Source organism: Parasteatoda tepidariorum, chromosome 8, assembly GCF_982258835.1.
Source record: "Parasteatoda tepidariorum strain Cologne lab strain chromosome 8, Ptep-v5.0, whole genome shotgun sequence".
Classification (NCBI taxonomy): domain Eukaryota; kingdom Metazoa; phylum Arthropoda; class Arachnida; order Araneae; family Theridiidae; genus Parasteatoda; species Parasteatoda tepidariorum.
In genome coordinates this window covers 22,596,396-22,619,926 of record NC_141762.1, presented here as the reverse complement: position 1 = coordinate 22,619,926, position 23,531 = coordinate 22,596,396, and the positions used below count along the sequence as shown (strand labels likewise).

General features: G+C 37.3%; 1 protein-coding gene and 30 non-coding genes across 31 annotated transcripts in view; 1 reads left to right on the top strand and 30 right to left on the bottom strand.

Annotated features, from left to right (window-relative positions):
• The window catches only part of LOC107442117 (alpha-catulin), a 313,254-nt gene that overhangs the window by 177,172 nt on the left and 112,551 nt on the right, over positions 1–23,531 (top strand). The window lies entirely within an intron of this gene.
• On the bottom strand, positions 121–192 carry TRNAP-AGG (transfer RNA proline (anticodon AGG)). The gene has a single exon. It is a non-coding gene; the product is annotated as a tRNA-Pro (tRNA).
• TRNAP-AGG (transfer RNA proline (anticodon AGG)) lies at positions 420–491 on the bottom strand. The gene has a single exon. It is a non-coding gene; the product is annotated as a tRNA-Pro (tRNA).
• Positions 649–720, bottom strand: TRNAP-AGG (transfer RNA proline (anticodon AGG)). Its single transcript has one exon. It is a non-coding gene; the product is annotated as a tRNA-Pro (tRNA).
• TRNAP-AGG (transfer RNA proline (anticodon AGG)) lies at positions 948–1,019 on the bottom strand. The gene has a single exon. It is a non-coding gene; the product is annotated as a tRNA-Pro (tRNA).
• TRNAP-AGG (transfer RNA proline (anticodon AGG)) lies at positions 1,246–1,317 on the bottom strand. Its single transcript has one exon. It is a non-coding gene; the product is annotated as a tRNA-Pro (tRNA).
• TRNAP-AGG (transfer RNA proline (anticodon AGG)) lies at positions 1,843–1,914 on the bottom strand. Its single transcript has one exon. It is a non-coding gene; the product is annotated as a tRNA-Pro (tRNA).
• On the bottom strand, positions 2,441–2,512 carry TRNAP-AGG (transfer RNA proline (anticodon AGG)). The gene has a single exon. It is a non-coding gene; the product is annotated as a tRNA-Pro (tRNA).
• On the bottom strand, positions 3,039–3,110 carry TRNAP-AGG (transfer RNA proline (anticodon AGG)). The gene has a single exon. It is a non-coding gene; the product is annotated as a tRNA-Pro (tRNA).
• On the bottom strand, positions 3,338–3,409 carry TRNAP-AGG (transfer RNA proline (anticodon AGG)). The gene has a single exon. It is a non-coding gene; the product is annotated as a tRNA-Pro (tRNA).
• Positions 3,636–3,707, bottom strand: TRNAP-AGG (transfer RNA proline (anticodon AGG)). Its single transcript has one exon. It is a non-coding gene; the product is annotated as a tRNA-Pro (tRNA).
• Positions 3,935–4,006, bottom strand: TRNAP-AGG (transfer RNA proline (anticodon AGG)). The gene has a single exon. It is a non-coding gene; the product is annotated as a tRNA-Pro (tRNA).
• On the bottom strand, positions 4,833–4,904 carry TRNAP-AGG (transfer RNA proline (anticodon AGG)). Its single transcript has one exon. It is a non-coding gene; the product is annotated as a tRNA-Pro (tRNA).
• On the bottom strand, positions 5,132–5,203 carry TRNAP-AGG (transfer RNA proline (anticodon AGG)). The gene has a single exon. It is a non-coding gene; the product is annotated as a tRNA-Pro (tRNA).
• On the bottom strand, positions 5,430–5,501 carry TRNAP-AGG (transfer RNA proline (anticodon AGG)). Its single transcript has one exon. It is a non-coding gene; the product is annotated as a tRNA-Pro (tRNA).
• Positions 5,728–5,799, bottom strand: TRNAP-AGG (transfer RNA proline (anticodon AGG)). Its single transcript has one exon. It is a non-coding gene; the product is annotated as a tRNA-Pro (tRNA).
• TRNAP-AGG (transfer RNA proline (anticodon AGG)) lies at positions 6,625–6,696 on the bottom strand. Its single transcript has one exon. It is a non-coding gene; the product is annotated as a tRNA-Pro (tRNA).
• Positions 6,924–6,995, bottom strand: TRNAP-AGG (transfer RNA proline (anticodon AGG)). Its single transcript has one exon. It is a non-coding gene; the product is annotated as a tRNA-Pro (tRNA).
• TRNAP-AGG (transfer RNA proline (anticodon AGG)) lies at positions 7,223–7,294 on the bottom strand. The gene has a single exon. It is a non-coding gene; the product is annotated as a tRNA-Pro (tRNA).
• TRNAP-AGG (transfer RNA proline (anticodon AGG)) lies at positions 7,822–7,893 on the bottom strand. The gene has a single exon. It is a non-coding gene; the product is annotated as a tRNA-Pro (tRNA).
• On the bottom strand, positions 8,420–8,491 carry TRNAP-AGG (transfer RNA proline (anticodon AGG)). Its single transcript has one exon. It is a non-coding gene; the product is annotated as a tRNA-Pro (tRNA).
• Positions 8,719–8,790, bottom strand: TRNAP-AGG (transfer RNA proline (anticodon AGG)). Its single transcript has one exon. It is a non-coding gene; the product is annotated as a tRNA-Pro (tRNA).
• TRNAP-AGG (transfer RNA proline (anticodon AGG)) lies at positions 9,018–9,089 on the bottom strand. The gene has a single exon. It is a non-coding gene; the product is annotated as a tRNA-Pro (tRNA).
• Positions 9,616–9,687, bottom strand: TRNAP-AGG (transfer RNA proline (anticodon AGG)). The gene has a single exon. It is a non-coding gene; the product is annotated as a tRNA-Pro (tRNA).
• On the bottom strand, positions 10,812–10,883 carry TRNAP-AGG (transfer RNA proline (anticodon AGG)). Its single transcript has one exon. It is a non-coding gene; the product is annotated as a tRNA-Pro (tRNA).
• On the bottom strand, positions 11,110–11,182 carry TRNAP-AGG (transfer RNA proline (anticodon AGG)). The gene has a single exon. It is a non-coding gene; the product is annotated as a tRNA-Pro (tRNA).
• On the bottom strand, positions 19,861–19,932 carry TRNAP-AGG (transfer RNA proline (anticodon AGG)). The gene has a single exon. It is a non-coding gene; the product is annotated as a tRNA-Pro (tRNA).
• Positions 20,160–20,231, bottom strand: TRNAP-AGG (transfer RNA proline (anticodon AGG)). The gene has a single exon. It is a non-coding gene; the product is annotated as a tRNA-Pro (tRNA).
• TRNAP-AGG (transfer RNA proline (anticodon AGG)) lies at positions 20,779–20,850 on the bottom strand. The gene has a single exon. It is a non-coding gene; the product is annotated as a tRNA-Pro (tRNA).
• Positions 21,400–21,471, bottom strand: TRNAP-AGG (transfer RNA proline (anticodon AGG)). The gene has a single exon. It is a non-coding gene; the product is annotated as a tRNA-Pro (tRNA).
• TRNAP-AGG (transfer RNA proline (anticodon AGG)) lies at positions 21,710–21,781 on the bottom strand. Its single transcript has one exon. It is a non-coding gene; the product is annotated as a tRNA-Pro (tRNA).

The window sequence follows — 23,531 nt, the reverse complement described above, 5'->3', positions numbered from 1 at the left end:
CTTTTTAAAGACCAATGTTTGATGTAGAAATAAACGGAAGCAGTTTTGACATTTTTCAGGAAAATAATCATATCTTTAAAAAAAAACGTGCGGCAACTACTTTTTGCAAAACAAAAACAAGGGCACGGCCGGGAATTGAACCCGGGACCTCTCGCACCCTAAGCGAGAATCATACCCCTAGACCACCGTGCCGCAACACTACTGCTTTCGAATGATTTCGAAATACTATTTTTATTTCCAGCCGGTTCAGAAAGTTTACTTATTGACCAGGTGCTTAAGAATATAGCTATAGTTTCACACTTTTTAAAGACCAATGTTTGATGTAGAAATAAACTCAAGCAGTTTTGACATTTTTCAGGAAAATAATCATATCTTTAAAAAAAAACGTGCGGCAACTACTTTTTGCAAAACAAAAACAAGGGCACGGCCGGGAATTGAAACCGGGACCTCTCGCACCCTAAGCGAGAATCATACCCCTAGACCACCGTGCCGCAACACTACTGCTTTCGAATGATTTCGAAATACTATTTTTATTTCCTGCCGGTTCAGAAAGTTTACTTATTGACCAGGTGCTTAAGAATATAGCTATAGTTTCACACTTTTGAAAGAAAAAACGTGCGGCAACTACTTTTTGCAAAACAAAAACAAGGGCACGGCCGGGAATTGAACCCGGGACCTCTCGCACCCTAAGCGAGAATCATACCCCTAGACCACCGTGCCGCAACACTACTGCTTTCGAATGATTTCGAAATACTATTTTTATTTCCTGCCGGTTCAGAAAGTTTACTTATTGACCAGGTGCTTAAGAATATAGCTATAGTTTCACACTTTTTAAAGACCAATGTTTGATGTAGAAATAAACGGAAGCAGTTTTGACATTTTTCAGGAAAATAATCATATCTTTAAAAAAAAACGTGCGGCAACTACTTTTTGCAAAACAAAAACAAGGGCACGGCCGGGAATTGAACCCGGGACCTCTCGCACCCTAAGCGAGAATCATACCCCTAGACCACCGTGCCGCAACACTATTGCTTTCGAATGATTTCGAAATACTATTTTTATTTCCTGCCGGTTCAGAAAGTTTACTTATTGACCAGGTGCTTAAGAATATAGCTATAGTTTCACACTTTTTAAAGACCAATGTTTGATGTAGAAATAAACGGAAGCAGTTTTGACATTTTTCAGGAAAATAATCATATCTTTAAAAAAAACGTGCGGCAACTTCTTTTTACAAAACAAAAACATGGGCACGGCCGGGAATTGAACCCGGGACCTCTCGCACCCTAAGCGAGAATCATACCCCTAGACCACCGTGCCGCAACACTACTGCTTTCGAATGATTTCGAAATACTATTTTTATTTCCTGCCGGTTCAGAAAGTTTACTTATTGACCAGGTGCTTAAGAATATAGCTATAGTTTCACACTTTTTAAAGACCAATGTTTGATGTAGAAATAAACGGAAGCAGTTTTGACATTTTTCAGGAAAATAATCATATCTTTAAAAAAAAACGTGCGGCAACTACTTTTTGCAAAACAAAAACAAGGGCACGGCCGGGAATTGAACCCGGGACCTCTCGCACCCTAAGCGAGAATCATAACCCTAGACCACCATGCGGCAACACTACTGCTTTCGAATGATTTCGAAATACTATTTTTATTTCCGGCCGGTTCAGAAAGTTTACTTATTGACCAGGTGCTTAAGAATATAGCTATAGTTTCACACTTTTTAAAGACCAATGTTTGATGTAGAAATAAACGGAAGCAGTTTTGACATTTTTCAGGAAAATAATCATATCTTTAAAAAAAACGTGCGGCAACTTCTTTTTACAAAACAAAAACATGGGCACGGCCGGGAATTGAACCCGGGACCTCTCGCACCCTAAGCGAGAATCATACCCCTAGACCACCGTGCCGCAACACTACTGCTTTCGAATGATTTCGAAATACTATTTTTATTTCCTGCCGGTTCAGAAAGTTTACTTATTGACCAGGTGCTTAAGAATATAGCTATAGTTTCACACTTTTTAAAGACCAATGTTTGATGTAGAAATAAACGGAAGCAGTTTTGACATTTTTCAGGAAAATAATCATATCTTTAAAAAAAAACGTGCGGCAACTACTTTTTGCAAAACAAAAACAAGGGCACGGCCGGGAATTGAACCCGGGACCTCTCGCACCCTAAGCGAGAATCATAACCCTAGACCACCATGCGGCAACACTACTGCTTTCGAATGATTTCGAAATACTATTTTTATTTCCGGCCGGTTCAGAAAGTTTACTTATTGACCAGGTGCTTAAGAATATAGCTATAGTTTCACACTTTTTAAAGACCAATGTTTGATGTAGAAATAAACGGAAGCAGTTTTGACATTTTTCAGGAAAATAATCATATCTTTAAAAAAAAACGTGCGGCAACTACTTTTTGCAAAACAAAAACAAGGGCACGGCCGGGAATTGAACCCGGGACCTCTCGCACCCTAAGCGAGAATCATACCCCTAGACCACCGTGCCGCAACACTACTGCTTTCGAATGATTTCGAAATACTAATTTTATTTCCTGCCGGTTCAGAAAGTTTACTTATTGACCAGGTGCTTAAGAATATAGCTATAGTTTCACACTTTTTAAAGACCAATGTTTGATGTAGAAATAAACTCAAGCAGTTTTGACATTTTTCAGGAAAATAATCATATCTTTAAAAAAAAAACGTGCGACAACTACTTTTTCCAAAACAAAAACAAGGGCACGACCGGGAATTGCACCCGGGACCTCTCGCACCCTTAGCGGGAATCATACCCCTAGACCACCGTGCCGCAACACTACTGCTTTCGAATGATTTCGAAATACTAATTTTATTTCCTGCCGGTTCAGAAAGTTTACTTATTGACCAGGTGCTTAAGAATATAGCTATAGTTTCACACTTTTTAAAGACCAATGTTTGATGTAGAAATAAACGGAAGCAGTTTTGACATTTTTCAGGAAAATAATCATATCTTTAAAAAAAACGTGCGACAACTACTTTTTCCAAAACAAAAACAAGGGCACGACCGGGAATTGAACCCGGGACCTCTCGCACCCTAAGCGAGAATCATACCCCTAGACCACCGTGCCGCAACACTATTGCTTTCGAATGATTTCGAAATACTATTTTTATTTCCTGCCGGTTCAGAAAGTTTACTTATTGACCAGGTGCTTAAGAATATAGCTATAGTTTCACACTTTTTAAAGACCAATGTTTGATGTAGAAATAAACGGAAGCAGTTTTGATATTTTTTTGGAAAATAATCATATCTTTAAAAAAAAACGTGCGGCAACTAATTTTTGCAAAACAAAAACAAGGGCACGGCCGGGAATTGAACCCGAGACCTCTCGCACCCTAAGCGAGAATCATACCCCTAGACCACCGTGCCGCAACACTACTGCTTTCGAATGATTTCGAAATACTATTTTTATTTCCTGCCGGTTCAGAAAGTTTACTTATTGACCAGGTGCTTAAGAATATAGCTATAGTTTCACACTTTTTAAAGACCAATGTTTGATGTAGAAATAAACGGAAGCAGTTTTGATATTTTTTTGGAAAATAATCATATCTTTAAAAAAAACGTGCGACAACTACTTTTTGCAAAACAAAAACAAGGGCACGGCCGGGAATTGAACCCGGGACCTATCGCACCCTAAGCGAGAATCATACCCCTAGACCACCGTGCCGCAACACTACTGCTTTCGAATGATTTCGAAATACTATTTTTATTTCCTGCCGGTTCAGAAAGTTTTATTATTGACCAGGTGCTGAAGAATATAGCTATAGTTTCACACTTTTTAAAGACCAATGTTTGATGTAGAAATAAACGGAAGCAGTTTTGACATTTTTCAGGAAAAAAATCATATCTTTAAAAAAAAACGTGCGGCAACTACTTTTTGCAAAACAAAAACAAGGGCACGGCCGGGAATTGAACCCGGGACCGCTCGCACCCTAAGCGAGAATCATACCCCTAGACCACAGTGCCGCAACACTACTGCTTTCGAATGATTTCGAAATACTATTTTTATTTCCTGCCGGTTCAGAAAGTTTACTTATTGACCAGGTGCTTAAGAATATAGCTATAGTTTCACACTTTTTAAAGACCAATGTTTGATGTAGAAATAAACGGAAGCAGTTTTGACATTTTTCAGGAAAATAATCATATCTTTAAAAAAAAACCTGCGGCAACTACTTTTTGCAAAACAAAAACAAGGGCACAGCCGGGAATTGAACCACAGACCTCTCGCACCCTTAGCGAGAATCATACCCCTAGACCACCGTGCCGCAACACTACTGCTTTCGAATGATTTCGGAATACTATTTTTATTTCCTGCCGGTTCAGAAAGTTTACTTATTGACCAGGTGCTTAAGAATATAGCTATAGTTTCACACTTTTTAAAGACCAATGTTTGATGTAGAAATAAACGGAAGCAGTTTTGACATTTTTCAGGAAAATAATCATATCTTTAAAAAAAAACGTGCGGCAACTACTTTTTGCAAAACAAAAACAAGGGCACAGCCGGGAATTGAACCACAGACCTCTCGCACCCTTAGCGAGAATCATACCCCTAGACCACCGTGCCGCAACACTACTGCTTTCGAATGATTTCGGAATACTATTTTTATTTCCTGCCGGTTCAGAAAGTTTACTTATTGACCAGGTGCTTAAGAATATAGCTATAGTTTCACACTTTTTAAAGACCAATGTTTGATGTAGAAATAAACTCAAGCAGTTTTGACATTTTTCAGGAAAATAATCATATCTTTAAAAAAAAAACGTGCGACAACTACTTTTTCCAAAACAAAAACAAGGGCACGACCGGGAATTGCACCCGGGACCTCTCGCACCCTAAGCGAGAATCATACCCCTAGACCACCGTGCCGCAACACTATTGCTTTCGAATGATTTCGAAATACTATTTTTATTTCCTGCCGGTTCAGAAAGTTTACTTATTGACCAGGTGCTTAAGAATATAGCTATAGTTTCACACTTTTTAAAGACCAATGTTTGATGTAGAAATAAACGGAAGCAGTTTTGATATTTTTTTGGAAAATAATCATATCTTTAAAAAAAAACGTGCGGCAACTAATTTTTGCAAAACAAAAACAAGGGCACGGCCGGGAATTGAACCCGAGACCTCTCGCACCCTAAGCGAGAATCATACCCCTAGACCACCGTGCCGCAACACTACTGCTTTCGAATGATTTCGAAATACTATTTTTATTTCCTGCCGGTTCAGAAAGTTTACTTATTGACCAGGTGCTTAAGAATATAGCTATAGTTTCACACTTTTTAAAGACCAATGTTTGATGTAGAAATAAACGGAAGCAGTTTTGATATTTTTTTGGAAAATAATCATATCTTTAAAAAAAACGTGCGACAACTACTTTTTGCAAAACAAAAACAAGGGCACGGCCGGGAATTGAACCCGGGACCTATCGCACCCTAAGCGAGAATCATACCCCTAGACCACCGTGCCGCAACACTACTGCTTTCGAATGATTTCGAAATACTATTTTTATTTCCTGCCGGTTCAGAAAGTTTTATTATTGACCAGGTGCTGAAGAATATAGCTATAGTTTCACACTTTTTAAAGACCAATGTTTGATGTAGAAATAAACGGAAGCAGTTTTGACATTTTTCAGGAAAAAAATCATATCTTTAAAAAAAACGTGCGGCAACTACTTTTTGCAAAACAAAAACAAGGGCACGGCCGGGAATTGAACCCGGGACCGCTCGCACCCTAAGCGAGAATCATACCCCTAGACCACAGTGCCGCAACACTACTGCTTTCGAATGATTTCGAAATACTATTTTTATTTCCTGCCGGTTCAGAAAGTTTACTTATTGACCAGGTGCTTAAGAATATAGCTATAGTTTCACACTTTTTAAAGACCAATGTTTGATGTAGAAATAAACGGAAGCAGTTTTGACATTTTTCAGGAAAATAATCATATCTTTAAAAAAAAACCTGCGGCAACTACTTTTTGCAAAACAAAAACAAGGGCACAGCCGGGAATTGAACCACAGACCTCTCGCACCCTTAGCGAGAATCATACCCCTAGACCACCGTGCCGCAACACTACTGCTTTCGAATGATTTCGGAATACTATTTTTATTTCCTGCCGGTTCAGAAAGTTTACTTATTGACCAGGTGCTTAAGAATATAGCTATAGTTTCACACTTTTTAAAGACCAATGTTTGATGTAGAAATAAACGGAAGCAGTTTTGACATTTTTCAGGAAAATAATCATATCTTTAAAAAAAAACGTGCGGCAACTACTTTTTGCAAAACAAAAACAAGGGCACAGCCGGGAATTGAACCACAGACCTCTCGCACCCTTAGCGAGAATCATACCCCTAGACCACCGTGCCGCAACACTACTGCTTTCGAATGATTTCGGAATACTATTTTTATTTCCTGCCGGTTCAGAAAGTTTACTTATTGACCAGGTGCTTAAGAATATAGCTATAGTTTCACACTTTTTAAAGACCAATGTTTGATGTAGAAATAAACGGAAGCAGTTTTGACATTTTTCAGGAAAATAATCATATCTTTAAAAAAAAACCTGCGGCAACTACTTTTTGCAAAACAAAAACAAGGGCACGGCCGGGAATTGAACCCGGGACCTCTCGCACCCTAAGCGAGAATCATACCCCTAGACCACCGTGCCGCAACACTATTGCTTTCGAATGATATCGAAATACTATTTTTATTTCCTGCCGGTTCAGAAAGTTTACTTATTGACCAGGTGCTTAAGAATATAGCTATAGTTTCACACTTTTTAAAGACCAATGTTTGATGTAGAAATAAACGGAAGCAGTTTTGACATTTTTCAGGAAAATATTCATATCTTTAAATAAAAACGTGCGGCAACTACTTTTTGCAAAACAAAAACAAGGGCACGGCCGGGAATTGAACCCGGGACCTCTCGCACCCTAAGCGAGAATCATACCCCTAGACCACCGTGCCGCAACACTACTGCTTTCGAATGATTTCGAAATACTATTTTTATTTCCTGCCGGTTCAGAAAGTTTTATTATTGACCAGGTGCTGAAGAATATAGCTATAGTTTCACACTTTTTAAAGACCAATGTTTGATGTAGAAATAAACGGAAGCAGTTTTGACATTTTTCAGGAAAAAAATCATATCTTTAAAAAAAAACGTGCGGCAACTACTTTTTGCAAAACAAAAACAAGGGCACGGCCGGGAATTGAACCCGGGACCGCTCGCACCCTAAGCGAGAATCATACCCCTAGACCACAGTGCCGCAACACTACTGCTTTCGAATGATTTCGAAATACTATTTTTATTTCCTGCCGGTTCAGAAAGTTTACTTATTGACCAGGTGCTTAAGAATATAGCTATAGTTTCACACTTTTTAAAGACCAATGTTTGATGTAGAAATAAACGGAAGCAGTTTTGACATTTTTCAGGAAAATAATCATATCTTTAAAAAAAAAACCTGCGGCAACTACTTTTTGCAAAACAAAAACAAGGGCACAGCCGGGAATTGAACCACAGACCTCTCGCACCCTTAGCGAGAATCATACCCCTAGACCACCGTGCCGCAACACTACTGCTTTCGAATGATTTCGGAATACTATTTTTATTTCCTGCCGGTTCAGAAAGTTTACTTATTGACCAGGTGCTTAAGAATATAGCTATAGTTTCACACTTTTTAAAGACCAATGTTTGATGTAGAAATAAACGGAAGCAGTTTTGACATTTTTCAGGAAAAAAATCATATCTTTAAAAAAAAACGTGCGGCAACTACTTTTTGCAAAACAAAAACAAGGGCACGGCCGGGAATTGAACCCGGGACCGCTCGCACCCTAAGCGAGAATCATACCCCTAGACCACAGTGCCGCAACACTACTGCTTTCGAATGATTTCGAAATACTATTTTTATTTCCTGCCGGTTCAGAAAGTTTACTTATTGACCAGGTGCTTAAGAATATAGCTATAGTTTCACACTTTTTAAAGACCAATGTTTGATGTAGAAATAAACGGAAGCAGTTTTGACATTTTTCAGGAAAATAATCATATCTTTAAAAAAAAACGTGCGGCAACTACTTTTTGCAAAACAAAAACAAGGGCACAGCCGGGAATTGAACCACAGACCTCTCGCACCCTTAGCGAGAATCATACCCCTAGACCACCGTGCCGCAACACTACTGCTTTCGAATGATTTCGGAATACTATTTTTATTTCCTGCCGGTTCAGAAAGTTTACTTATTGACCAGGTGCTTAAGAATATAGCTATAGTTTCACACTTTTTAAAGACCAATGTTTGATGTAGAAATAAACGGAAGCAGTTTTGACATTTTTCAGGAAAATAATCATATCTTTAAAAAAAAACCTGCGGCAACTACTTTTTGCAAAACAAAAACAAGGGCACGGCCGGGAATTGAACCCGGGACCTCTCGCACCCTAAGCGAGAATCATACCCCTAGACCACCGTGCCGCAACACTATTGCTTTCGAATGATATCGAAATACTATTTTTATTTCCTGCCGGTTCAGAAAGTTTACTTATTGACCAGGTGCTTAAGAATATAGCTATAGTTTCACACTTTTTAAAGACCAATGTTTGATGTAGAAATAAACGGAAGCAGTTTTGACATTTTTCAGGAAAATATTCATATCTTTAAATAAAAACGTGCGGCAACTACTTTTTGCAAAACAAAAACAAGGGCACGGCCGGGAATTGAACCCGGGACCTCTCGCACCCTAAGCGAGAATCATACCCCTAGACCACCGTGCCGCAACACTACTGCTTTCGAATGATTTCGAAATACTATTTTTATTTCCTGCCGGTTCAGAAAGTTTTATTATTGACCAGGTGCTGAAGAATATAGCTATAGTTTCACACTTTTTAAAGACCAATGTTTGATGTAGAAATAAACGGAAGCAGTTTTGACATTTTTCAGGAAAAAAATCATATCTTTAAAAAAAAACGTGCGGCAACTACTTTTTGCAAAACAAAAACAAGGGCACGGCCGGGAATTGAACCCGGGACCGCTCGCACCCTAAGCGAGAATCATACCCCTAGACCACAGTGCCGCAACACTACTGCTTTCGAATGATTTCGAAATACTATTTTTATTTCCTGCCGGTTCAGAAAGTTTACTTATTGACCAGGTGCTTAAGAATATAGCTATAGTTTCACACTTTTTAAAGACCAATGTTTGATGTAGAAATAAACGGAAGCAGTTTTGACATTTTTCAGGAAAATAATCATATCTTTAAAAAAAAACCTGCGGCAACTACTTTTTGCAAAACAAAAACAAGGGCACAGCCGGGAATTGAACCACAGACCTCTCGCACCCTTAGCGAGAATCATACCCCTAGACCACCGTGCCGCAACACTACTGCTTTCGAATGATTTCGGAATACTATTTTTATTTCCTGCCGGTTCAGAAAGTTTACTTATTGACCAGGTGCTTAAGAATATAGCTATAGTTTCACACTTTTTAAAGACCAATGTTTGATGTAGAAATAAACGGAAGCAGTTTTGACATTTTTCAGGAAAAAAATCATATCTTTAAAAAAAAACGTGCGGCAACTACTTTTTGCAAAACAAAAACAAGGGCACGGCCGGGAATTGAACCCGGGACCGCTCGCACCCTAAGCGAGAATCATACCCCTAGACCACAGTGCCGCAACACTACTGCTTTCGAATGATTTCGAAATACTATTTTTATTTCCTGCCGGTTCAGAAAGTTTACTTATTGACCAGGTGCTTAAGAATATAGCTATAGTTTCACACTTTTTAAAGACCAATGTTTGATGTAGAAATAAACGGAAGCAGTTTTGACATTTTTCAGGAAAATAATCATATCTTTAAAAAAAAACCTGCGGCAACTACTTTTTGCAAAACAAAAACAAGGGCACAGCCGGGAATTGAACCACAGACCTCTCGCACCCTTAGCGAGAATCATACCCCTAGACCACCGTGCCGCAACACTACTGCTTTCGAATGATTTCGGAATACTATTTTTATTTCCTGCCGGTTCAGAAAGTTTACTTATTGACCAGGTGCTTAAGAATATAGCTATAGTTTCACACTTTTTAAAGACCAATGTTTGATGTAGAAATAAACGGAAGCAGTTTTGACATTTTTCAGGAAAATAATCATATCTTTAAAAAAAAACGTGCGGCAACTACTTTTTGCAAAACAAAAACAAGGGCACAGACGGGAATTGAACCACAGACCTCTCGCACCCTTAGCGAGAATCATACCCCTAGACCACCGTGCCGCAACACTACTGCTTTCGAATGATTTCGGAATACTATTTTTATTTCCTGCCGGTTCAGAAAGTTTACTTATTGACCAGGTGCTTAAGAATATAGCTATAGTTTCACACTTTTTAAAGACCAATGTTTGATGTAGAAATAAACGGAAGCAGTTTTGACATTTTTCAGGAAAATAATCATATCTTTAAAAAAAAACCTGCGGCAACTACTTTTTGCAAAACAAAAACAAGGGCACGGCCGGGAATTGAACCCGGGACCTCTCGCACCCTAAGCGAGAATCATACCCCTAGACCACCGTGAGGCAACACTATTGCTTTCGAATGATATCGAAATACTATTTTTATTTCCTGCCGGTTCAGAAAGTTTACTTATTGACCAGGTGCTTAAGAATATAGCTATAGTTTCACACTTTTTAAAGACCAATGTTTGATGTAGAAATAAACGGAAGCAGTTTTGACATTTTTCAGGAAAATATTCATATCTTTAAATAAAAACGTGCGGCAACTACTTTTTGCAAAACAAAAACAAGGGCACGGCCGGGAATTGAACCCGGGACCTCTCGCACCCTAAGCGAGAATCATACCCCTAGACCACCGTGCCGCAACACTACTGCTTTCGAATGATTTCGAAATACTATTTTTATTTCCTGCCGGTTCAGAAAGTTTACTTATTGACCAGGTGCTTAAGAATATAGCTATAGTTTCACACTTTTTAAAGACCAATGTTTGATGTAGAAATAAACGGAAGCAGTTTTGACATTTTTCAGGAAAATATTCATATCTTTAAATAAAAACGTGCGGCAACTACTTTTTGCAAAACAAAAACAAGTGCACGGCCGGGATTTGAACCCGGGACCTCTCGCACCCTAAGCGAGAATCATACCCCTAGACCACCGTGCCGCAACACAACTGCTTTCGAATGATTTCGAAATAATATCTTTATTTCCTTCCGGTTCAGAAAGTTTACTTATTGTTCAGGTGCTTAAGAATATAACAATAGTTTCCCACTTTTTAACGACTAATGTTTGATGCAGAAATAAACGGAAGCAGTTTTGTCATTTTTCAGGAAAAAAATTTATTGCTATACCCCGTCCCGCCCCCTATGGGGGCATCCGGATATTAATATTTACAAAAATTATAACATGATGAGCTAAAATGTTCTTTATACTGATGAAAAGATGAACATGATGAGGTATATTGCGTTCGTCATATATTTCACTCTATTATTTGCACACGTTTCCATAGGCTTCTATTTAGGGCAGCGATTCTCAACCTGTGGGGCGCGCCCCCCTAGGGGGGCGCGAGCATACTAGAGGGGTGGCGCGAGAATATTCAAGAGAAAATATTATTTAAAAATTTATTAACTGGATGAAGGGAAATCGCACATACACATAGAAAACAAAATACATTTCGACATATTTAATAACTTACTAAAGTGAAACAACTTATTAAATCAAAACTTAAGGTGGGGAGCCAAGGGTGGCTTTGCTTTGAGGATTCTTCCTAATTTTCTGATTAAGTCTATGAGGCTGAATTTTTTTCTGTTATATCTTACACCTATCTCTAATATATACCATGTATACTTTTAATTGTAAAATAAAATTTCATTTATTTTATTGTACAATTTCAAAATTGTAGCTTCTGCGCCTAAAGTTTCCCTCAGGTTCCAAAGGTGAGCCAGATAAAGAAATCACTTTTTCACTTCCTTAGATTATCTTCAGAAAAAGCATTTGGACTGGCAAGCGCTTTTTAAAAAGGCTTGCTGGTTGGAACAATTTTCCCGACTATAAAAAAGATATTTGTTTTTAGAGTGTATAATTTGTTTATTGATTTTACATTAATAGTTCTTGTGTGAAGTCACTAGCGATTCTCTTGAGTTAACTCCTTAGAATTAATCAAGAATTTCTGAGTTGATTTTTTCAAAGGATTAACTAACACAAGTTAAATAACCATAATAGAGTTAACTAACCTAACCCATAACTAGTATAAAAATACTCAAATTTACAAGAAAATGCCAGAATCGACCACAAAAACACTCATAATCACCACAAAAATAAAAAAATACCTGAAAAATTACTTTAAAATGCAAACAATACAAAAAACTTGAAACAAAATATCGCAAACTCTACTAAAGTGCAGAGAACATCAAAATATTATAAAAGTTCAAAAAATACCAAAGTTCCACATTTGCTTAAAATGAAATAAATCAATTGGCATTCAATTCAATCATTCCTTTTTGAGAAATAATATGCTACGTAATGATTTATAATTAACTCTTTTATAGATTTCCCTTTGTTTCCGAAGGTGGCCCATGTGTCCCCAAGGTGGCACCGGTATCGGGCCACCTTGGCGACTTAAAACTATTAATCTGATAGATTAATTTGAATTAAAGTAATGTGGGGAAAAAAGCATTCAAAAAATACCAAATCATTCATTAGCATTCAAAAAATACCAAAGTTCCACATTTGCTTAAAATGAAATAAATCAATTGGCATTCAATTCAATCATTCCTTTTTGAGAAATAATATGCTACGTAATGATTTATAATTAACTCTTTTATAGATTTCCCTTTGTTTCCGAAGGTGGCCCATGTGTCCCCAAGGTGGCACCGGTGTCGGGCCACCTTGGCGACCTAAAACTATTAATCTGATAGATTAATTTGAATTAAAGTAATGTGGGGAAAAAAGCATTCAAAAAATACCAAATCATTCATTAGCATTCAAAAAATACCAAAGTTCCACATTTGCTTAAAATGAAATAAATCAATTGGCATTCAATTCAATCATTCCTTTTTGAGAAATAATATGCTACGTAATGATTTATAATTAACTCTTTTATAGATTTCCCTTTGTTTCCGAAGGTGGCCCATGTGTCCCCAAGGTGGCACCGGTGTCGGGCCACCTTGGCGACTTAAAACTATTAATCTGATAGATTAATTTGAATTAAAGTAATGTGGGGAAAAAAGCATTCAAAAAATACCAAATCATTCATTAGCATTCAAAAAATACCAAAGTTCCACATTTGCTTAAAATGAAATAAATCAATTGGCATTCAATTCAATCATTCCTTTTTGAGAAATAATATGCTACGTAATGATTTATAATTAACTCTTTTATAGATTTCCCTTTGTTTCCGAAGGTGGCCCATGTGTCCCCAAGGTGGCACCGGTGTCGGGCCACCTTGGCGACTTAAAACTATTAATCTGATAGATTAATTTGAATTAAAGTAATGTGGTTAAAGAAAAAGAAATAAACTTTCGGAAAACATATCCTAACTCAAAGTTCTAAGAATTTAAACACATATAAATTACAATATCTTCTCACCCGGAAATCAGAACGACAACTGCAAAAATTAGATCACTTCATACAATGGAGGCCATTCAATGAAATATCTTACATTTCAGCCTCGTGCACATCAGATACAAGATTTACAATGCAGCAGGGACATCTTATGGTTCAAAATAAATTTAATTTTACTTTGGGCGGTGGACTACGTTAGAAACACTGGCCACCTTTGGCTTACCCACCCTACTTAATCAAAACATACAAAATTGTTTTAAAAAATTAGCAATTTTTAATGACTTCCTTGGGCCTGTCTTGCAGAGCAAAGTTTTTTGAGGTGAGGCTTAATATTAGAAATAGTCACTCTCAGTTTTGTATCTATATTTAGCCGTGATCTATATTTTGTCTTCAAAGAAGCCACAGCAGAAAATGCAGTTTCACAAAGGTAAGATGTTGAAAATGGTAATAGAATGCGAAATGCCCTTGTTTTTAGTGCAGAAAAAACATCCTCCTGCTCAAAATTCAAATAGTGATTTATTACTAAATTGTATTTTGGTTTTGCCACTTGTCGTGAAGTCTATGAATTTTTCTTCCTCATCAATTGAGAGTCATTCGGGAGTCTTATGAAAGAGATTACTAACCCACTCGTAACTTGCAATAAGTTTGTCGTCAGCAGGAAAATTCCTTGCCCTCATGGCTAAGTGATTTTCAATGGTTACAAAAAGAACTTTTACATGTTCTTCATCAGCCTTATAAGTTTTAGTACAATTATCCACATTTGTAAACATTGTTAAGTTTTTTTGCTTTAAATTTCTGCCCCACAATTCAAATTTTCTGCAAAAAGCATTAACTTTATCACTCGTATCCAACATATGTGTATTTGCTCCTTGGAGTTGAAGATTCAAGTTATTTAATTTCTCGAATATGACGATCAAGTAGCTCAATTTCATCACAAATAGACAATAGTGAAAATTCTCGGTTTCCGTTCTGTTATCTTCTTTTAGGAAAATGGCGATTTCTTCTCTTAATTCATAAACACGTTGCAAAAATTTCTCACGTGATGAACATCTTGCCCAGCATTTAAATAGTAACTCTGAATGTACTGAACCCATGTCGTTACAAAGAGCGGAAAAGATTCTCGATCTTAGGGTTCTCATTTTTATATAATTTGCAACGGTTACAACCGTAGTTAACACAATATTTAAACCAGCATTTCTTTCGAAGCCAAAGCTTCTTTTTGGATCATGCAATGTGTCCAGACGCATTGTGGCGATTTTTGTTTTACAAGTGCATGTATACTTTCGAACCTTCTGGCTATTGAACGAGCACCATCGGTGCATATTCCGATGCAATTTTTGCATTCTATGTTTGCCTCATTCATAACATCATTTAAAATAGTAAATAATGCTAGCGCTGATGTTTTGAGTTCTATGGATTTTCAGAAAAGTAGTTCTGCTACTGACATATTATCACAAAATCAAACATAGGCAATTAAATGAGCATCTTTATTAATATCTGTTGCCTCATCAAACCGTATTGAAAACATTTTGTCACGAACCATCGAGAAAAGCTGACATTACATTTTCAGCTGTATCACCAATTCGACAAGCAACAGTATCATTTGAAAGAGGTATGGACTGTAATTGCTTTGAAAAATTTCTCCAATATATTTGGGGTCATTCTTGTTTTGAAAAATTAACTCCAAACACAGTTTCTACAATCTTAATTGCTGCTGGCTTTTATTTTACTTTTGTTTTGGCAGTTAGTTAAAAATAATTTAAAGACAGAATTCAAAATACTCAATATACATTATTGTTGTATACATTTTGCTGTAAGTGGGGGGCGCGATGAAAATTATGATTGAAAACTGGGCCACGAATACTGAAAGGTTGAGAAACTCTGATTTAGGGAATTAGTTGATTTTCATCTTAACTTAATTATTTCTGGTGTATTTTTTGCAAAGTGATCGTTGATGATTTCCCTCATACCCTCTTATCTTTTTTTTGGTTCCAGTATTTCTTTAAATTTTCGTAGCTAAGATTTTTGGGAAAGTATAATTTTCTTTTATGTTCATAAGTTGGGCATTTTAGTAGAATGTGTTCCAAGTCGTCTGTAACTCTGTATTGATCGCAATTTAAAGGTTTATTATGAAATCTTCGTTGATAGTCTTTTTGTGTGCCGTGATTGGTTAAAAATTGGTTTATATAGAAGTCGCTATATTGAACTTTGTAAGGGACCTCAGGTATTAAATTATGAGTATGTCTGCCCTGTGAGGTTGAGCTGTCCCATCTATTCTGCCATGTTATCACGTCTTGGTTTCGACATTCTAGTCTGACCGATCTTTTGGAAGGGAGATTGAATATGTCTATTTTTTCCTTTTCACATGCCTTTTTTGCCCACTTATCTGCTTCTTCGTTTCCCTTAAACCCCACATGGGCTTTAATCCAGTGTAAGACTATATTTTGTGTGTAATTGTGTTTGATTATAGTAGTCATGTAGTCACTATCGGCAGGTTTAGTTAAGGCTTGTATTCCTGAAAATGAGTCTGAGTATATTCTTATTGTGTCCTTAATTTCATTTTCTTTAATCCAGAAAATGGCTTGTAAAATTGCCCAAAGCTCTGCCTTGTAGACAGTAGAATTGTTACATAATCTAAATGTGTAATGGTCTATGGGATGGCCGTCCATAAAAACTACGAAAGCACATCCCACTCTAAATTCACCTCCAAAAATCAGTCGCGATCCATCAGTGAAGATCTCCAGCCCTGTATCAGTCGGTATGTTAAGTCTATATGGTATCTGGATATTTTCCGCCGGGTGTTTTATAGGTAACTCCACTTGTTTGTCGATTTCTTTTTCATGAAGATAACAATTTGCGATCTTTGCCTCCGTCTTAACGACAATATCCAAGGGTATAGTTCCCGCCAATATCTGCAATGCATCTGTTGATGTTGTTCGGTATGCTTTAGTTAGATTAAGTAGGGGTATTCTTTCAATTTTTCTTATTTTATTAAGTGTTCTTATATGATCGTTATACCAGACTTCTGCTCCATATGTTATGACCTTTTGCGTGCATTGTAAATATATAAATTTTCTAATTTTCGGAGTAAGTCCCCAGCCGATTCCCGACAGTCTATTGATTTTCATTTGGAAGTTTGTAATTTTATTATAAGTATGTTCGAGATGTGGGAGCCAGGACAGCTGGTTATTTAGACGAAATCCCAAGTAGATAATTGTGTAATGTACTTTGACATATTGAGCTTAACCGTGGGTTTTCTGGTAATTTGACGACTTTTGGGAAAAGCGATAGCCTGGGATTTCCCTGTACTGAATTTCAATCCATATCTGGTGGCCCAGTCTTGATATTTGATTAGGATCTCTGTCATTTTGGGTCCCAGTCTATTCAAAACTGTTCCAGTTATTGTGACCATAAAATCATCTGCAAAGGCTATTGCCGATTCCTCTTCTAATCTTTTCCCTTCGAGAATATCGTTGGCCATTAAAAGCCATAGGATTGGTCCCAGACTGGAACCCTGTGGCACACCTTTTGTGATTTCGTGTTCCATAGATATATTTTTGGATTGATAAACTATAAATCTATCAGTAAGAAAGCTTATGATCATCATCGTGAGAGAATAGGAGCAATTGGTTCTCACCAACTGTCTGCTAATTCCGCTCCAGTGGACACTATCGAATGCACCCTTTATATCGAGTGAAACACCCAGTGTATATCTGCCTGCCTTCTTAGCCCTATCAATGGTATCAATTAATGTCTTCACAGCTGTGGTAGTCGACCTTTTCGTTCTAAATCCGTGTTGGTCTTTATGTACACTGGTTATCATAAATTAAGGAAAAATCACAAAAATAGCGATAACTCTTTCAAAAGTAAGCCAAACCGTGCAAAATTTGCATATGTTGTCCACTAAGAGTAGCTGAGTAAAATTGCAATATGCAAATTAGTGGCGCTGCACTCGGCTTACGTCATCTGCCTGGAGCATAAAAGTCCAAGTTTGAGAGAAAGCACACAAATTTTACTGTGATTGCGACATTGAAAATCTGAGATAGCCAATTCGTAATAATGACCTCTAGGCATCATTTGCCTGAAGAACTACGATGGAGAGCCATCGGGAGACTAGAGGCAGGGCAGAGTCAATCAGAAGTGGCCAGATGGCTAAATGTGAGTCCATCTGTGGTTCATAGACTTTGGAGGCAATTTCAAACCACAGATTCGGCATCTAGGAGGTTCAGTCAAGGACGGCCAACTGTTACGACCAGTGCCGATGACCGATATTTGACATTAAGTGCACGCAGGAATAGAACCGCTACTCCGACACATCTTAGATCCTCTCTTGCTGCAGCCACCGGAAGGTTGGTGTCAACGTCAACTGTGCGCAGAAGGCTCCACGAAGGTGGTCTGTATGCGAGACGACCAGCCATTTGCGTGCCGCTCACATCACGCCATAGGAGAGACCGTTTGCAGTGGACCCGACAACATGTCCACTGGACGTCAGATCAATGGAGGCCTGTTCTCTTTACGGATGAGTCCAGGTTTAGTCTAGAAAGTGACAGTAGACGTTATTTGATATGGAGAGAACCTGGGACCCGTTATCATCCATCAAACATCCGTGAAAGAGGTGCATACGGAAGAGGCAGTGTCTGTGTTTGGGGAGGCATATCCTTAGGAGGGCGCACATACCTCCATGTCTTTCCAAGGGGAACCGTGAATGCTCAGGTTTATCGAGACAACATCCTTGATGCTTATGTGCGCCCATATGCCGGGGCAATTGGTGATTGCTTCCTGTTACAGGACGATAATGCAAGACCACACAGAGCTCGCATTGTTGATGATTATCTTCAACAGGAAACAATTACTCGCATGGAGTGGCCAGCTCGATCCCCGGACTTGAATCCTATCGAGCACGTTTGAGATGCTCTAGGGAGGCGTGTATCTGCCATCAATCCGCCCCCTCAGACCCTTGCCACGCTTGCAACTGCTTTACAAGAGCAATGGCTCTCACTTCCTATTGAACTGATAGACCGCATAATTGAAAGCATCACACATCGCTGTTTGTGCTGTATTGCTTCTAGAGGCAATCATATTCCATATTAAAGGTACTTTTTCTATTGCAAACCGATACTTCCAATTTGTTTATTTTATACATGTGCTAATTTCTATACTACTATTAATGTCTGATAATTTCTTTTTATGTTGTTTAATACCTTACTATGTGTTGTATATTGTGGGTAAGTTTCATAAAATTCCATGTGTAATTTCTTGAGTTATCGCGATTTTTGTGAACTTTCCTTAATTTATGATAACCAGTGTATTTTGCCATTCGACTCAAGGAAATATATCAATCGGTTTGTTAGTAGCTTATCTAGGATTTTTCCCCACGTGGGGAGCAGAGAAACTGGCCGATATCCATCCGGTAGATGTGGATCTTTTCCCGGTTTCGGAATTAGTATAATCCTAGCCTTCTTCCATATTTTTGGAAAATAGTTCAGTTCTAAACACTTATTCATAACGTTCTGAAACCAAATTGGCTGCAGTTTCCAGATAGCTTTGAAAATTTCATATGGCACCTCGTCAATTCCAGGTGCTTTATTATTTTTAATACTGCCAATTGTCGTTGATATTTCCGTACTTGTAAAAGGTTGTTCCAGATTATTATTAATTATTTCTGGAAATGATTGATCCACGGTCTTGGAAAAATTAAAATTCAATACTTCTTCTATCGTTTCGTGAATATCTTTAGTATAGGTTCCGTCATTCTTTTTCTGCGGTTTCAACAAACCATCTCCTAATGTTTTCCCTTTAGCTATCATATATTCCGATCCGAAACAGTCCCGATTTGTGATCTTGGCTAGATGGTCTCTCAGTTCCGTTAATTTTTGTTTTCTTATTTGACGCGTGTAAATCGATCTCTCTCTTTTGTATTCCATTTTCTTGAGTTGTCTAGTCGTCAGGTCCGTTTCTTTTTGAAATCTTCTTCGTTTTGCTTTTAAACGTTTTCTAGAAATTACTAATTCTAGCGTCCACCATTTCGGACTTTTCGGATATGATTTTACCTTATTCTTCTTTGTAGTAAGACAAATTTATCTTATCTTCTCAGTAGTTATCCCTACATAGCTGTTTAGTTGGTCATTTACTTTAATTTGATCAAGATCCTTCCCTATTTTCTTAATAAGTTAGTTAATTTTTATAGTAAAATCGAATAAGTTTAAATCTGTATATCAGGAAAAAATCATATATTTAAAATAAAACAAGCGGCAACTACTTTTTGCAAAACAAAAACAAGGGCACGACCGGGAATTGAACCCGGGACCTTTCGCACCCTAAGCGAGAATCATACCCCTAGACCACCGTGCCGCAACACTACTGCTTAAGAATGATTTCGAAATAATATTTTTATTTCCTTCCGGTTCAGAAAGTTTACTTATTGACCAGGTGCTTAAGAATATAACTATAGTTTCACACTTTTTAACGACCAATGTTTGATGCAGAAATAAACGGAAGCAGTTTTGTCATTTTTCAGGAAAATAATCATATCTTTAAAAAAAAACATGCGGCAACTACTTTTTGCAAAACAAAAACAAGGGCACGGCCGGGAATTGAACCCGGGACCACTCGCACCCTGAGCGAGAATCATACCCCTAGACCACCGTGCCGCATCACTACTGCTTTCGAAAGATTTCGAAATAATATTTTTATTTCCTTTCGGTTTAGAAAGTTTACTTATTGACCTGGTGTTTAAGAACGAGGTGTTAAGAATATAGTGATAGCTTCACACTTTTTTATGACCAATGTTTGATGCAGAAATAAACGGAACCAGTTTTGACATTTTGCTGCAAAATAATAATACTATATTTAAAAAAAAATTGAAGCAACTGTTTTTTGCAAAACACGGGCACGGCCGGGAATTGAACCCGGGAGCTCTCGCACCCTAAGCGAGAATCATACCCCTAGACCACCGTGCAGCATCACTACTGCTTTCGAAAGATTTCGAAATAATATTTTTATTTCCTTTCGATTTAGAAAGTTTACTTATTGACCTGGTGTTTAAGAACGAGGCGTTAAGAATATAGTGATAGCTTCACACTTTTTTATGACCAATGTTTGATGCAGAAATAAACGGAACCAGTTTTGACATTTTGCTGCAAAATAATAATACTATATTTAAAAAAAAAATTGAAGCAACTGTTTTTTGCAAAACACGGGCACGGCCGGGAATTGAACCCGGGACCTCTCGCACCCTAAGCGAGAATCATACCCCTAGACCACCGTGCCGCATCACTACTGCTTTCGAAAGATTTCGAAATAATATTTTTATTTCCTTTCGGTTTAGAAAGTTTACTTATTGACCTGGTGTTTAAGAACGAGGTGTTAAGAATATAGTGATAGCTTCACACTTTTTTATGACCAATGTTTGATGCAGAAATAAACGGAACCAGTTTTGACATTTTGCTGCAAAATAATAATACTATATTTAAAAAAAAAAATTGAAGCAACTGTTTTTTGCAAAACACGGGCACGGAATGGAATTGAACCCGGGACCTCTCGCACCCTAAGCGAGAATCATACCCCTAGACCACCGTGCCGCATCACTACTGCTTTCGAAAGATTTCGAAATAATATTTTTATTTCCTTTCGGTTTAGAAAGTTTACTTATTGACCTGGTGTTTAAGAACGAGGTGTTAAGAATATAGTGATAGCTTCACACTTTTTTATGACCAATGTTTGATGCAGAAATAAACGGAACCAGTTTTGACATTTTGCTGCAAAATAATAATACTATATTTAAAAAAAAAATTGAAGCAACTGTTTTTTGCAAAACACGGGCACGGCCGGGAATTGAACCCGGGACCTCTCGCACCCTAAGCGAGAATCATACCCCTAGACCACCGTGCCGCATCACTACTGCTTTCGAAAGATTTCGAAATAATATTTTTATTTCCTTTCGGTTTAGAAAGTTTACTTATTGACCTGGTGTTTAAGAACGAGGTGTTAAGAATATAGTGATAGCTTCACACTTTTTTATGACCAATGTTTGATGCAGAAATAAACGGAACCAGTTTTGACATTTTGCTGCAAAATAATAATACTATATTTAAAAAAAAAATTGAAGCAACTGTTTTTTGCAAAACACGGGCACGGCCGGGAATTGAACCCGGGACCTCTCGCACCCTAAACGAGAATCATACCCCTAGACCACCGTGCCGCAATGCTACTGCTTTAGAATGATTTCGAAATAATATTTTTATTTCCTTTCGGTTTAGAAAGTTTACTTATTGACCAGATGTTTAAGAACTAGGTGTTAAGAATATAACTACAGCTTCACACTTTTTTACGACTAATGTTTGATGCAGAAATAAACTTAAACAGTTTTGTATAAATCGTGCACCCTATATCGTATTTTGTAATATTTTTAAGAATTCTTCTCCCTAAAAATGAGGTACTAAAATGAAAGTAATGAGGTCTTATACATATTTCCATTATGAAAAAGTGTCCTGGAAATTGAGTGCGAGAAAAAATGTCTTTAAAATAATTTTAGAATCTTCATATTTAATACTGCAAATCCATATATTTATTATAATCCCAATCATTGTTCAACATTAAAATTAATAAAACTAGACCGGGATAGCCTGGTTGTTTTGACGTTGATTTGTTTGTGAGCGCCTGAGTTCGAATCCCGTTGGACCAATTTTCCCGTTGGTCCAAAATAATGACTGGTGCATGCTAAATCTGCCTGGGTCATAAAGTCCTCAAAGTTCCCATAACAACTCAATACCTCTGAGGGTACTGAATTGGAGATAGATCGTTCTCTGATTTGGGACCAAAATTGCAATCTGTGCATGAATGAATGGAGCATAATTTGTCCCTCCCAGTAAAACGGGCTTCGACGTGTGTATGGCTGAATTCGTATTCTTGGCCTTCATGGCGCCATTAAAGTAACAAGAAACACACCATCTGCTTTAAAAATTTGTTCGATTTCAGACAGGCTTGCTGGTGTTGGCAAGTGACGTAAGTAACAACAACTGCAGAATTATTATCATTTCTAGATAATACCTATAACTTGTGAAGTATATTGTTGGATAAGTATTATTGATTCTGATAACCCTGCTAGAAATATTGTTATGAATGTTGAGCAAAGTTTCTAACTCGGAGGGTATTTTCTCAGAGTGTATTTTCTTGAACTATTTTTATAAATTACAGTCAAATCAGTACTTACGGAGGATTGAAATATGCATTAATTACAAAATTTCTCAAGTTTTAATACAAACAAAAGGCTGATAATAGGTTTCTGATTTTATGTAACATTGCCTTGATCCCAGAGAATTCAGGTTTGAATCGACAATCTTCATATGTGGAACTACAGTCCAGGATGGTCCAATGCTCTTTAAAAATATTCCTCTGGGAAATCTATAATACTTTTTTGAATGAAACATTTTTTTTATTGAAACTTGGACTGACATTCCTTTATGCCAATCAATTTAGTATTTAACATTTGTTAGATTTCTGATTTAGTGTAATATCGCTTTGATCTCAGATAATTCGGGTTTTAATCGGGAATCATTTTATTCAGTGCGATAACCCCAGGGAGTCCCCAATGAAAATAGTTTTTTTCTTTTTTTTTTGTTACCAGGACTGCCAGTATTTTGTTTCAATCACTTGAATCAGATCACGAGAATCTTATTTCACAGAAATAAGCCATGGTTGCTTTGGTCTTTCTTTCCGGGAAGATTAAAGCCTTTAAATTTTGAATTGTTCTATTTTATTAATTGTACTCAAACTAAATTCTAATTTATTTTAGCTATCAAACTACTTTTTTAAGTAATGTAGTAAAAAAACTAGATCAGTCTAGTACAAGAGCTTTTTAAGAAAAAAATTATTATTTCAAAATATCAAAAAATTGCGAACGTAGTATTCAAAAATTAGCTCCCGGGCACGGCCGGCAATTGAACCCGGGA